A 13825-nucleotide genomic window follows, 5' to 3' on the forward strand; every position below is an offset into this window, starting at 1 on the left:
CACGGTCACTTTGCATGGGTTGACAGGTCAAAACAAAAAATGACTAGCAGACTCTGACTCCTCCATGAACACAGGCAGACCTGGGCAGGATGGCCACTCAACTAACTGCCACATGGGTCTCAGAGCAGGCACAACACCAGTCAGCAGTTTCAGCTTCACAGTCCAGAGCCAGACCACCTGGAACACTCTGCAAGTCACTGGGAGGAGAGGAGCTGGACCCACATCCTAGACACACCCGGGGCATGTTTGGGACCTCCATCATGCTTCAAGATGGTCACAAGATCCTGTTTCTGCCACAGGTGACAGTTCTCCTCACACAGCCTCCTCCCCTGTGTCTTCCCTTCACTGTTCCAGCCTCCAGCACACACACACACACACACACACACACACACACACACACACACACACACACCCCTGCAGGGCAGGCAGCCAGTGACCAGGCTGTGGTGGCAGGGTACACATTCCTCACTTCCAAAGACTGTCACCAGGAATGTGTGGGCTTTTTTCCTGACAAGATCCCCACCAGCATGACTCCTCTGGTAGATGACAGTTGCTCAACCACACTCTTCCGCACGAAAGGCACAACTTCAGAGTCATCCCAGTCATCAATGCTCCTGGGACCCCCATTCCTCTAAGACAATCACATTTCCCCCAGGGTAGCTAAGTCCTCTACTCCTTGAAGGCAGCAACTCCAGGTCATTTACCTTTCAGGGCGTCTACAGGAACTGAAAACCACAAACCCACAGGACAATGAGGCTGGCTCAGTAGAACATACTTTAGCTCCTCTATCTACCTGACCCAGGCACAGTTGAGGGCCACCTGCTCCCCTACAGTGCTGTGGGGTCACCCAGACTCTTATGAAATTAGGAGATCTGATGAGGGATCACCCATAGCTGCATGGGTGAAAGGAGAGATGCCCATCTTGGGATTCAGGAAAGCAAGTGACAGTCTTTTCTATAAATCAAAGACCTTACTCCAAGCTGCTGACATCAGCCACTAGAGCAGACTGGAAAGGGAGGGCCACGTGCGAGAAGCCAGGAGGAGGAGCCACCAGAAGTGTCAAGGGATACTTAAAACGTTAACATTGATTTTAGGTGGCTGTCTTAAAGTATTTTAACATTTTTCATGGTTGAAATGTGGTTGCTTTTAAAACTAATTTTAAAATAACAATGCTGAGACAATTAACATAGCTGGGCAACTAAACAAGATGTGCCTCTCCCTAGAACATGGGTTGCATAAAGCCGTCTGCCTCGTTGAGAGAGATGTATGTTGTGATAGTTTTGCGGGCTTTGGGTGAGTTCTGAGGGAGCCCAAACATGTAACTTCACACAGTGAGCCCCCCGGGGCCCTTGAAGTTCTGAGTGTGCTGGTAAAGATCTTCTGAAATGAACCTCATTGTGCCTTGAGATCAGACAGCAGCTCTGATGCCGGGGGGGTCCCTGAGACTTGTGGGTCCTCCCAGGTCTGACCGTGTAACCCAGGAGTCTCAGTCAGCAGCCGTGAGGGAGACTCACTTCCTGCTGTGTCTTCATCAGTGAAACTGCTGCATGAGAAGAAGAAGACACAAGTCTTTCAAGGTGTGTAGCAAAGAAAGCAAGAGGTGCGTCTGTAGGCTGTCGCTGGCCGAGCTTTAAAGGGATGATAACCAAGTGGCTGAGTGAGGTTAACCTCGATGCTCTGGGCTTCCTTTTCTTTTTTCCAAGTTCCCCCACGTGCCGTTGTTTTCTGCGTGGTGGGAAAGCATGGGAATGTCTCCAGAGCTGGCTGCCTTACATCAGGCCACCTGCACTTGGACTTGCTCAGACCTGTGTCATTACGTCTTCAACCAGAAGGTGAGTGGGGAAGGCCTTGGGCTGCACAGATGGGGTCCAGCTGGGAGCTACACATGTTCTACAATAACTCCAGTGTTCTTGAACTCACAGCGGGGCTACTTGATACCTGCCATAAGCTGAGAAGGTGCTATTGTCACACCTAGACCTCTCAAGCTATGCCCAGCCTTCCTTAAGCCCACCCAGAACACCTACGTCTTCCCACAGAAGGAGACGTCGTCTTACCCTAAACCACCTTATAACAACATTCCCAAGAGTTCCAGGCAGTTGCTGGGTCCAAAAACACTGCCACAGCAATGTAAGGATGAAAAACACTAAATCAAGCAATTGTAAGTCAAGGACAGTATATACTCTAAAGGATGTGCCTGGTAAAGGTAGGGCCCCGCTCCGGAATCCTGGAAGTGCAACAACTGTACCTCCACACACAACAGAGCAGCTGATGGCAACTGCGGTTCTCGGCATGCCAGGACTCCCCCTACCCCCACCCAGAGCTCCTAGCTTGTCTGTGGATCCTTAATGAGGTACAAATGGGCTGCTTTGACCACACGTGGAAACTGACGCTGTTCTTCACAAAGACTAGATAGATACCTTTGTCTTAATTAGACATCAGACCGAGAGCAGGAAGCTTTCTCTTCTTAAAAATTTCCATAGCTCCGAGCTGCGCTGGAAGAGCCATGCTCTACCAGATTTGGAAGGAGAGAAATCGCCTGGCAGATCTCCAGACATGTGGGGAAACAGTGGTTATCAAACAGAAGCCATCTTCAGCAACGGGAGATGAGTAACGTCTGCCAGTAACAGCAGCAGGCGTGGGTCCGCCAGTCTTGGCCACACATACCGCCCCGCTGCCCAAACACGCAACTGCACCTCTCGCGCTCGAGACAGCGACAAACACACCTCTCCTTCCCAAGAAGATGCCCGCGCCCCAGTTTCTAAAAGAACTCTCTGTGTAAACCTGGACAAAAGTCTTTGTGGATGGACACTGGGGAGATGCCCGCAGTACTTTCTCTCACATGTTTAATAAGAAGATTGCAAGGTTAGCGTGCATCTAGCCGCTACCGTGCGCGGGTGGGGTGGGGGTGGTAGAGAGTCTGTGGGGATGATGGGAGCAGCTGTCCCTGATGTGTCTGTGCAGGTTTGCAGGGCGTAATAAGCAGTTCAGGGAAAGGGAGAGAACGTGCCAGGTCCAACGTCACGTGGGTGCCGATGGAAGCAAATGACACTCTGGTCGTGACAGAGGCAGGGACCAACAGAACCCAGCGAGTGTCCATCGGCCACTTCCCGATGCTGCATAGCACTCCCTCTGGTCCAGGTGGGCCAGGAACAGGAGCCCCCGGGGTCACGTTGTCAAACCAAGCCACGGTATCGAAGAAAAAGAAAAAGAATTAAAAAAAACTGTCATCACACAATCACACATTGAGACCAGCAGCCACCATAAACTCTAGGTAGAAGCAGCCACCGAAACACTCGGGACCAGGAAGCTGGAGGTCTGGGAAGCTTCCGGAAGCAAGCGGCATTAAGTTTAGGCATGAGTGACCCACACTAACCGGAGGGTAGAAGAGCATGTGTGTCTGTGTGTGAACTGGGGTCACAGGGGAAGGGGACTTTCCGGGTTGAATGGGGGGTGTGGAAAAGGCCCGGAGGACGAGGGCATGCCGCCAAGTGTGGCAGAAGGCGGGACTTAGGGTAAAGAAGATAGGACTCAGATAATAGACAGGTCTTCCCGGGTCTGTGTCCTGTGAGAGACCTGGGATTTACGGTAACCGCAACAGAAAAAAAACAAAAAACAAAAACAAAAAAACCTCCGGGAGTTGAGCAGAAGAAAGGGCGGTGGCGGCAGGCGGGAAGCTTCTCCTCAGACATCCCCTCTGGCTGCTCGCATTCACTCACATGGAATCTGAAGGTAGGCATGGAGACAAGTCGTTATTGCACACACGTGGCAGCAAGCCCATGTCCAACTGTCACTCTCTGCTCCGTGATTTTTTTTTCCTCCCAAGGAAGCACTGATGTTTGGTATCTTCCTACCCCGGCGTGACCAGGACCCCACGTGGTGCTGGAGACGCATGGGGTGGTAGGTTGGCTCGGGTCACTCCTCCCGAGGCTCGGGACCCACGGTGGGCCTGCTGAATGTGGGCCACCCTATCCTGGAGGGCGTTGGTGCTAGCTGAGGCAGAAGCAGGGTAAGACCACGCGTCCTGAGGCACTGCCTGTGGTCTCTGCCGGGCTCATTGCTGTGTCCAGACCCTACACCTAACACTTTCTAAACAAGGTCTCATAGTGCAGAGCAGTGGCTCTCAGCCTCCTAATGCTGCGACCCTTTAATGCAGTTCCTCGAGCTGTGGTGACCGCCCCCCCAACCATAAAATTATTTGTGTTGCTGCTTCATGGCTATAATTTTGCTACCGTTATGAATCACGATGTAAATGCCCACCGAGAACGGCTCCTCCTTTGCCTCCCACTTGCTGGGGTGACAGGTGTGCCTGCTGTGCCAACCGATGCCCGCTTTTTGAGCAATTGCCGATCACAGAATAGTCACGGTGATGCTGGAGCTGACAGTGTTGCCGGTAGGGAATGGTATCCCGACCCCAACCCATGGGAAAAGAAGGCATCTGTGAGCCAAGTGCCTAGAGTCAGAGCCCTGAGGCAGGAAGGATCCCCGGGTAAAACGTTCTGAGGTCTCCTGACTCAGCTCCAACCTGCCAAGCACTGAGTAGGGCCGAGGCCTCCCACCGTGCATTTGGCCAAGAGGCAGCCAGCCCCAGGTGCTCACTTGAAGCTCATTTCAAACATCATGAATTCCATCCAGGTCCAGCAGGGCCTCTCTCACTCCCCTGTGCCTGGTGCGGCCCAGGTTTTGGAGAAACATGCCTGGCATCCTTGAAGACAGGTATGTATATGTCCCTGCCTCCCACCTTTGGGTGGAGGGTGGAGGGTGGAGGGTGGAGGGTTCTTTATTTGTTGAGTTAGCTTTGAGTTGCATGGAAACTACAGGCAGCTTAAGAAAGAGGTCATTTAACTCTAGAAAATAAAAACATTTAAGGGGAAAAATATTTAAGGGAAAACCCAACAGTGTTTTAAGTAAAAGCTGTAAGAAGGCATGCATTTTGTGAGCTCAACTCGGCTGCTACTTATGTAATGAATTCTTGCTTGGCACTCATTAGCAGTGTCACCCATGGGCCGGCTTCCTCATCCGTGTTCTGATAATTTTGTGAGGTGATGTGCTTTACTGGGGGCAGGGGATGGGATGTTTCAGAGACTCATCTGGGAAATACAAATGTCAGAAAGACTTCATTAGTGTTCATACCAAGGGAGGCTGGGAAAAATGTCCAAGGTATGAAAGCACTTGATCAAAACAGGCGTGCAGAGCATTGGGAAATAACAGTTGTTTACTTAACCACTGATAACAAAAAAAAAATTCAAAGCAGAAGACAGATAAAAAGAAAAGAAATCCCTAACTCTTCAAGGTTAAATTTTTCCAAGTAAGTGAACACGCAAATGTGTGTGTGAATCCCTGTGTGTGTGCATCTCCGAATATGTGTCTGTGTCACTGTGTGTTTTTATATGTTTGTGTGTGAGTTTGTATGTGCTTGCATGTGTGCCTGTGCAAAGTTTATGTATCTGTGTCTACATTGTCTGTGAATAAGTCTGTATCTGTATGCATGTCTGTGTTTGTGTGTCTGTATGTGTATCTCTGTGTGTGAGTCTGTGTGTATATCATATATACATATGTCACATATGTATATAACAACACATCAGACATTATCTCCACAACACACAAAATCTTTGTTTTCTACACTATTTGTCAGAGGTAAGAGTTCCTGGGGCATGATTCTTTTGAGACTCCCCTTTGGAGTAATCTGGAAAGAGGCCAGAACCCATCAAGATACAAATCAAGCAGTATTAAACCTGCAAACCCAGGAAATAACGTTTTAGAAGGGAGTTGATGAATTCACAAAGTATAAGTTCTCAGGAAATCAGGCAACCCAGAAGGATGATTCCTTATACCATGAAAGGCTTGCAAAACCAGTCTTGGGTGGACCCTCAAAGAAACAAAAACTGTAACCTTAATCAAATAAAGGATTAAAAGGTGACCTTACCCAAATCATATCCCAAATAAAGTCCACAAGGGTAACACACACACACACACACACACACACACATACACACACACACACACACAGACACACACACACAACCCACCTGAGAAGATTCTCCAGGGCAGGAAGGGCTTACCATGGAAACCAAGAGTGCCAAGGACACCAAGCACAGTGTCAGAGTTCTCTCCAAGGCTGGTCAGACCCCACAGACCCCACTACTAACAGCGGTATGTCAATACAACAATTGAAGATTCTCCAAAACACAATGGGAGAAGAGTAACATGGCAAGGGGTCAGGCATGCTGCAGCCAATGGCATTTCCAGAAAGCTGAGGTTAAAGGGAAGTCTTTAACGGTGAAATAAGTAATATCAAATAACCGGAAACAATCAGAGGCTAGAAAGATTCCCAGCAAAGGCGGTGTCAGGCTTGGGCTGAACAGGTGGTTCCTGAACCAATGTTTTTGCAGAAGTATTGTGTGGGGGGGGCTGGAATTATTTCTGAAAAGTTGAGTGGTATCAGGGTCTTTGTAAAATGGTGTTGTCAGATATGACATGTGAGCTCCCAACATTCCTGATGTATTTATTTATGAATGTACTGATTCATTTGATTAAGGTTTGACAAACCCAGTTCCTTTTTTTTTTCTTTTGGACAAGGTCTACAATTACCACACACTGTGTGTAGTTGTATAGGTTGTACTTTTGTGTGGCTGACAGCCCAGCAATATCACAAACAGGTATCATTTGACATTCTAATGGCTACATACAAGGCTGCAAGACTTTTTTTTTTTGGCTTCACATCATCTTCTGATACCGCTATCTCCACAGCACCCAGAGGGCTAAATGTCACTCTTGGGATAGATGACTACGCATCCTGAGGCCAACTTTTCAAACTAGCCATTACTTTGTCTCTCCTCTATAACCTTTTGCCTCTACACAACTCTAATCCTAATAGACACAACTAGGGCAAAAACAATTCCCCCACAGAACGCTCGTGAGTGGCTTCAAAGTGTAAGGTGATTGCGCCGTTCACTTCGTCAATACAGAGACACAGTTATCTACAAGGAGTGAACAGCAGCATCTTCCCAAACAGTGAGCCAAGGCTTTCTTGGACACCGATGAAAAGATTCGGGTTGAAAGTATTTTCTCTTTGGCTTAGTCATCTGTATCGATGTGGTCACTAAAGTTAAGCGACCTTTACGCACAGGTGAGTCACCACTGGACAGTCACGTGAAGACGCGTGCCCCAGAGTTAGCACGCACTGCAACACCTGAAACACTCAGCTCGTTTTTGTAATCAATTTTTTAAAATTCTTTCCTTATCAAACTCCTTCCGGGTCCCACAAGCCTTGTACCCGCTTGTGCAGGGCCCTTCCCGGGTTTCCGAGAAGTCCACCAGGCAGGACACAGGGACCTCCTACACTCCACTCAGTCAGCTTTCCTGATGACTTCAAATTCTTGGCGTGTGGCTTGTTTCGACACCTTCGCGGCCTGTGTACCGCCGGTTTAGAACTCCAGTGTCAGGACAGCACATTATCTGCAGGACGACTGGGGGTAGTCAGTCTTATCGGTACACAGCGCGCTTCTCAGAGTCCGGCTCGGCCCCGCTGGAAAGTCATCCTCCCAGCTCTTCCCCCTCAGGCGGGTCCTCGCAGCCTCCAGTTTGGCAGAGACGTGTTTACGCATTTAAAGGAACTGCAAAAGCCCGTATCTACACTTATCCAGCTTATACCTGTGGTGCAGAAGGAAATGACACTCAGGTGTCCCAGCCAGTACGACAAACTATATGTTCACCATCCTTGTACACCACAGTTACATGCACACTGCTAACTCTTGAAAATAAAAAACAGAAACACCTATGATAACATTAATCATCATCATTATGACCACAGAGGACATCCTTAAAATAACTCAATTTTCATTAAACACAGTCTAATAAACCACAGAAGTGTGGGCGCGTTTAAGAAACCGATGTGGTGGAATAAAGAAATGTGGTAATTTTGGTTCCTTGGGAGGAAGAATTAAAGTCCATGGGTACAGGGAAATTTTGGACCCTCCTGTAAGAGACCATAATTACAGACTTTGAAGTAACAACAACCCAGAGAGTCAGAGTTTCAACTGTGACACAGAGGGAAAGAATGGGATTTTTTTCTGCATTTGCCCTTTAACTAAGGAGCAAAACTTCTCTCTAAGCATTTAGGGAAATAAGAAGCAGCCACAAGAGATGACAACTGTAAAATCAGCACACGGGATTATAGGCTGCTCTCAGCTGCGATGCTGCTCAGGGGAGTCTGTTATTAAACATGGATCGCCGCAAAGACATACACCGCAGATTGTGCACTGAAAAAGACCCTTTTCCCTCCATGTACTTACCACCGACTGGTCGGGGGTGCATGAGCTCACCCAGTTGGCTGCCGTTTATTTGCCTTTCCACCACAGGACCGTGTAACTTTGCCTGTAATGACTTCTCCAGAAATGAAAAGAAGGTATTTGAACCCACGCATGCATGCACACAATTGTCAAATACTTACATACCCTTTACCCACAGTTATAGCCCTATTTTTAAGCGTTTTGATTGTGTAATCAAACTGAATTGTGTCTCTAATGGCAGGAGGTCCTGTCACGGTAGGCCCCTTATGAGGAGTAGCCACAGGGCCATGAATAGAAATAGAAGCTATCTCTGAAGTGTCAGGCCTGTGTCTCTGACTGCGGGATAATCAAGCTATAATAGGCCCAAGGGTCTTTCTTAAATGCAGACAAAAACACAAAGGTTTCACTGAAACATCAGCAACACCCTGGTTCTGACAAACCAGCGCTGACTTTCCTGACTTGAGGGACAGAGTGAGGAAGACCGATTGCAAATCTGTGTCAGGCCCTGTGGGAAAAACGAAGACTAAAAGCGGAATCCGGATGGGAGGTTGACACAGCCGAGCACCTTTGTCCATCACATTCCCTCCCTCCATGTCCCTCCCTCATGCACCGAAGGATCACAGAGAATAAACCACCACACTCTGACTGGAGCGGCAGGGGTGTGGCCCCTGTGCAACGAATCAAAACAGGGTGATGGCCACAGACTGGAGAGAAGATGGCCTCCTTCACCCCGTGTCCCTATCCAGATCTGCATCCCCTCGGAGGAGAAGAATTCTTGTAGACACTGTATGCTTGTAGTCCTCACAGCAAGAGACTGAGGCCGCTCTCACAGGCCACAAGCAGCATGGAGAGTTGCCCTGAGTTCGTGGACCTGTGGTCCCCTGTCAGAGGTTCACGTTATAGACTCAGGCTGACCCCTTAAAGCTTGTTCCCGGTTACAGAGCATCCCACCCTGGGGTCAGCAGCCGTGGCGTATTTCCATTCACGGGAGTGGCTGCACCGCCGTCACTCCAGAACTCAGAGCCCAGCCAGTCACAAAAGGACTAATGGGTCACAAAACCCAGTCTGTCCCCCAGGGAACAGGCAGATTTAAATAGAGGGAAAGGTGACATACAGAGCCTTGACGTACTCACATACGTATGCAACCTCCCTAGCTCCCAGCAGGCAGCTCCGCCTCCCTCCATGAAGCCAATTACACAGCTGACCAGTACACAGCACCTGACCGTGATAGAAAACAGCCCGACGGCCATCCAGGCCACAGCTTTGTCCCTGGAATGAGTGAGCCTGCTGCGTATCTGGCCAGCCTGCAGCACACAGCGTGCCTGTGTCCATTCCTCCAGATACTGGGTGACTGATCCAACCCCTGGTCTCAGCAACCAGCCATGTAGTCACACCCAACAACACTCATAGCCTAAGATGGGGGGGGGCAGACGCAAACATCACCAGCATCTACCTCGGGGAAACAATAACAGATTTCAAATAACATGATAATACAATTCAAATAGCTAAAGGGACAAGTGAAACCTGAAATGCCATAAACAATAAGGATCAGGGCAGAATTAAATAAGACTGAGACTAAAGGACAATACAAAGGTTCATAAATCAAAACTCTGTTGTTGGAAAGCACAAAATCACCAAACCTTTAGATACACAAAGAGAAAAGAAAGAAGCAATTGCATAACGTCAACATACTAAAACAGGACACATTGTCATTGATAACACAGAAATATGGAATATTATTACAGATCATTACGGCAAAAAAAATTGGAGGATCAGTAAACATGAATACATCCTTGTGCTCCTCCAGCTTATGAGTTCTTGACCTTGAAGAAATAAAGAGATTAATGTCACCATTGATCAACAAAATAAGTGATGCTGGGGAAACTAGACACGCCTATGTGAAAAGATGAATTGAGCCCCTTCCTCTCAAATCACGTAAAAGTCAGCACAAAATGATGAGAAAATGAAATACAATTTCTTAAACTGCAACTACTGGGAGAAACCAGGGTCTGGCCAGTATACACACACCAGCAGGAGGAGCTCCCGGGGGCTCCTGCCTCCCTCCTGTCTTCAAGAGAGGAAGTAAAGAAACACACCTCCTAAAGGGACCTACACTCAAGCAAATAACACAATGGACCGTCAGTATCTATGGGTTCAGCCAACCTAGACAGAAAATGTATTACTCATGTCTTTATTCAGGATGCGAACGTTTCTGCTTGCCAATAACCACTTAACACATCATCGCACGGCACCCGGTAGTATGAACAGTGTAGAGATGAGCTGGGTGTAAATACCAGGCTGTTTGCATGAGGTATTGGTAGCCTGGACATGGCACTGTTGCTATGGATATGAAGATGTAGCTACTTGGCAATACAGACTTATCTAGAAGCCTCAGGAGAAGCCTCTGACCTTTTGATAAAGGGTAAACAGGATTGATTTCAGAGAAGAGTACTATTCCAGGCCCCAGCAGCCCATACCGTGCGACTGACTCCACAGGCCGTGTTGACTGGCTCTTCTGCGGGGAGGTAAGGACATTCCTTATCTCCTCAAGTTATCACAGGTCAGCAGCGTTGTCTGGGCTACGGCTCGCGGATGAACGTTTTTTTAGATAAGGAGTTCGGCGAATTGAGAAGTTTAGTTTCCTGTGCACCGTCTCTTAGAGGCGTGCCTACCATTCTGTCTCATTACAAAGCGGTGCACCCTGTATCATCAGCACATTATTTAAAGTAACGAAGTCACGAGAATCTAGGGGCAGAATAATTTCCCCAGCCCCTGATCTGTTTTCATCGTGGACATCCGCAGATATCAGAAGACAAGAGATGTCAGCACGTTTCACCTGAGCCTGCCAACTCTCACTTTATCCAAGTCAGTAAATTTGCTAAAATATTTACCTGTGGGTAAATGGGTTGTGGCTTATGTTCATCTTGAGTCAGTTTATTATTCTTCGGATAGAATTTTTCCTGATTCAAATGATGGCCGTCTGGAAGGATTGCTGGCCCAACCCGTTTGTTTTCCACTCATATTCCCATTAGGAAACATACTGGCTTTGGAGTATTAAACTTTGACTGACTTTTTTCTTCTGCTAGCTTGGTCCCTCTGAGACCGCAGCAGTGCAAAGTGTACTTAATTTTTTTTTTTTTTGGAGCCTTCTTCTCGTCATCTCAGACCGACCTTAGTGCATCAGTCATCCCTGGGCTGGGTCATCTCCACAGTAGAACAAAAGCCTTCCAGGCACATCCCTCTGTGACCCAAGGTTCCATACCACCCCCCAACACTGGGGCTGTGGCACTGAGCCTTCTCCAGGCTGAGGACTGGTTTGTTTTTCCAAGTCTGAGCCTCTTCCTTCACTCAGCTGGTTGTCATTAGCGCCTCTGCAGTAGCAGAGAGATTAACTACAGCCAAGTCTTTAAATTCTGACACATAACTCAAGCAAACTTCAATTTGCCGTGTTGAAGACGAGTTGAGAAGGTGAAGGAGGAGACACGGATCCCTCATGTTGGAGACTCCATGGCTTACACAGTTGGGAGAAAGCCCCAGACCCTTCATAAAGAAACCAGTGTCAGGGGCTGGGAGTGGGGCTCAGTAGGTAGAGTATGCACAAAGCTCTGGGTTAAATCCTCAGTGGTAGATAAATTTGGGTGTTGTGGCATATTGCTGTAATCCCAGAACTCACGGAGTACAGGCAGGAGACTCCGAAGTTCAAGGTCACCTTCAACTCCATGGCAAGTTCAAGGCCAACCTTGGATACATGAGAACTTTTTTTAAAAAATTATAAGATGCAAGTGATGAGCAAAGGGGTCAAGACCAGGCTGGGGGGAAACCCACAGAAACAGTTGACCTGAACAAGAGGGAGCTCATGGACCCCAGACTGACAGCTCAGCTCAGAAACCAGCATGGAACAGAACCAGGCCCCCTGAACGTGGGTGTCAGTTAGGAGACCTGGACAAGTCTATGGGGCCTCTGGTAGTGGAACAGTATTTATCCCTAGTGTACGAATGGACACTGGGAGCCCATTCCCCATAGAGGGATGTGACAGACTTTGATGATCCCCCATGGAAGGCCCCACCCTTTCTATGGAGCAAAAAAAAGGGATGGGATGGGGGTCGGTGGGGGCATGTGTGGGAGGATTGGGGGGAGAGGGAACTGGGATTGACATATAAAACAAGATTGTTTCTGATTTAAATAAAATAAATAAACAATTAAGAAATGCAAGAGGCTGCTTACCTTTGATGGATGCCCCTTCCTCTAAGTTAAAGAGGGCTCCCAGAGAGAGCTCCAGTGTCATGTCCAAATGGTACAACCAGCCCCAAGCCCGTGTGGCACTTTAATAGCTCATTTCATATCTGAAATTACACAGGGCTTCATTCTGTCAACTGACATCTTCCACTATGTATGCTAGTGACAACCAGAAAACATCTTGAAGTAGTTTCCAGAAACATACCAGACAGCAAAGATCCTCTGGGGTCTGGTCATACCGAGGTGACATGGCACCACTATCACAGAGAATGATACACTTCTCGGGGGTGTATAGCTCATGTCTCCCCAGGCACAGGATTGGTCTCCAGCCTCTATTGACCTGAGGTTTAGATATGTAAGGCTTGTATCTGGAGTCAGGGGAGGCATTTCAGGTAGGCAGGCACCATTGTGTAATAAATTTTGGAAAGATAGGTGTTCTAGGTTCTGTTTAAATTTGTAAAATATTTGGAGTTGACAAAATGACCTCAAATGTACTTCCTAAGCTGCATTACTTTTCACTGTCTTTGCCTCTCAGTCTATTCATAGTGATGAAATATTGGGACAAGCGTTCAAGTTTGAAGAGTGATTACACGCATGTTAGATATACATAGGTATGTAAATATCAATCTGAGGAAATGTCTCATTTTAACCATCTTGAACGATGAATCAAATGTGAACAAAAGCATCTGACTATTAAGTCAGTCTCTATGTAATCAAACATCTCGACCATGTTTGTACAAGATACCACCCTACAGTACACAGTACATATTCTTATGAAATACATTGACCAAGATATTCCATGTGCTGAGACATAAAAACAAATTCTCAATAAACTGGAAAATAGGTCTCAGTGAAATTCTCACAGAATGAGAATTCATAGAATTTTCATAGATCGACCTAACCACAACAGACTTTAGTAATAATCACCAATGGTGTGTTATCTGAGAAATATACTTGTAAAGTCCCTAACACATTTCTTAGTATTTGATGGCTCAAGTGTCTTCCAGTTATCGGTGTGTGTTATTGGACTGCTCAGGTTTGAGTTCCTGCTTCGGTTGTTAGCAGTCAGACATATCCCCAATTGCTGGTTGTTGCAGTTACTTTTCTCGTCTCTCTGATAAAATGCCCTGAGAAAAGCAACTTAAAGAAAGAAAGTTTATTTTGATTCATAATTTGCTGTGGTTACAGTCCACCCTGGCAGGAGGGTCCTGGAAGCAGGAACGTGAGACAGCTGGTCACGCTGCGCACACTCCAAAACCAGGGGGCAATGGTTAGTGATGGTCAGTTAGCTTTCTGTCTTT

General features: G+C 47.5%; 1 long non-coding RNA gene across 3 annotated transcripts; it reads right to left on the minus strand.

Annotated features, from left to right (window-relative positions):
* Positions 1-6482: 6482 nt before the first annotated feature.
* LOC121132863 lies at positions 6483-11645 on the minus strand. 3 transcript variants are annotated; one of them, XR_005869555.1, is made up of 3 exons: positions 11180-11645; positions 8292-8382; positions 6483-7650 (listed from the first exon to the last, which is right to left on the minus strand). It is a non-coding gene; the product is annotated as an uncharacterized LOC121132863 (long non-coding RNA). The 3 variants fall into 3 exon arrangements; XR_005869554.1 differs by having other exon boundaries at positions 8292-10111; XR_005869553.1 differs by lacking the exon at positions 8292-8382.
* Positions 11646-13825: the final 2180 nt, after the last annotated feature.

Source organism: Mesocricetus auratus, unplaced genomic scaffold (assembly GCF_017639785.1).
Source record: "Mesocricetus auratus isolate SY011 unplaced genomic scaffold, BCM_Maur_2.0 Super-Scaffold_100018, whole genome shotgun sequence".
In the NCBI taxonomy this organism is placed as follows: domain Eukaryota; kingdom Metazoa; phylum Chordata; class Mammalia; order Rodentia; family Cricetidae; genus Mesocricetus; species Mesocricetus auratus.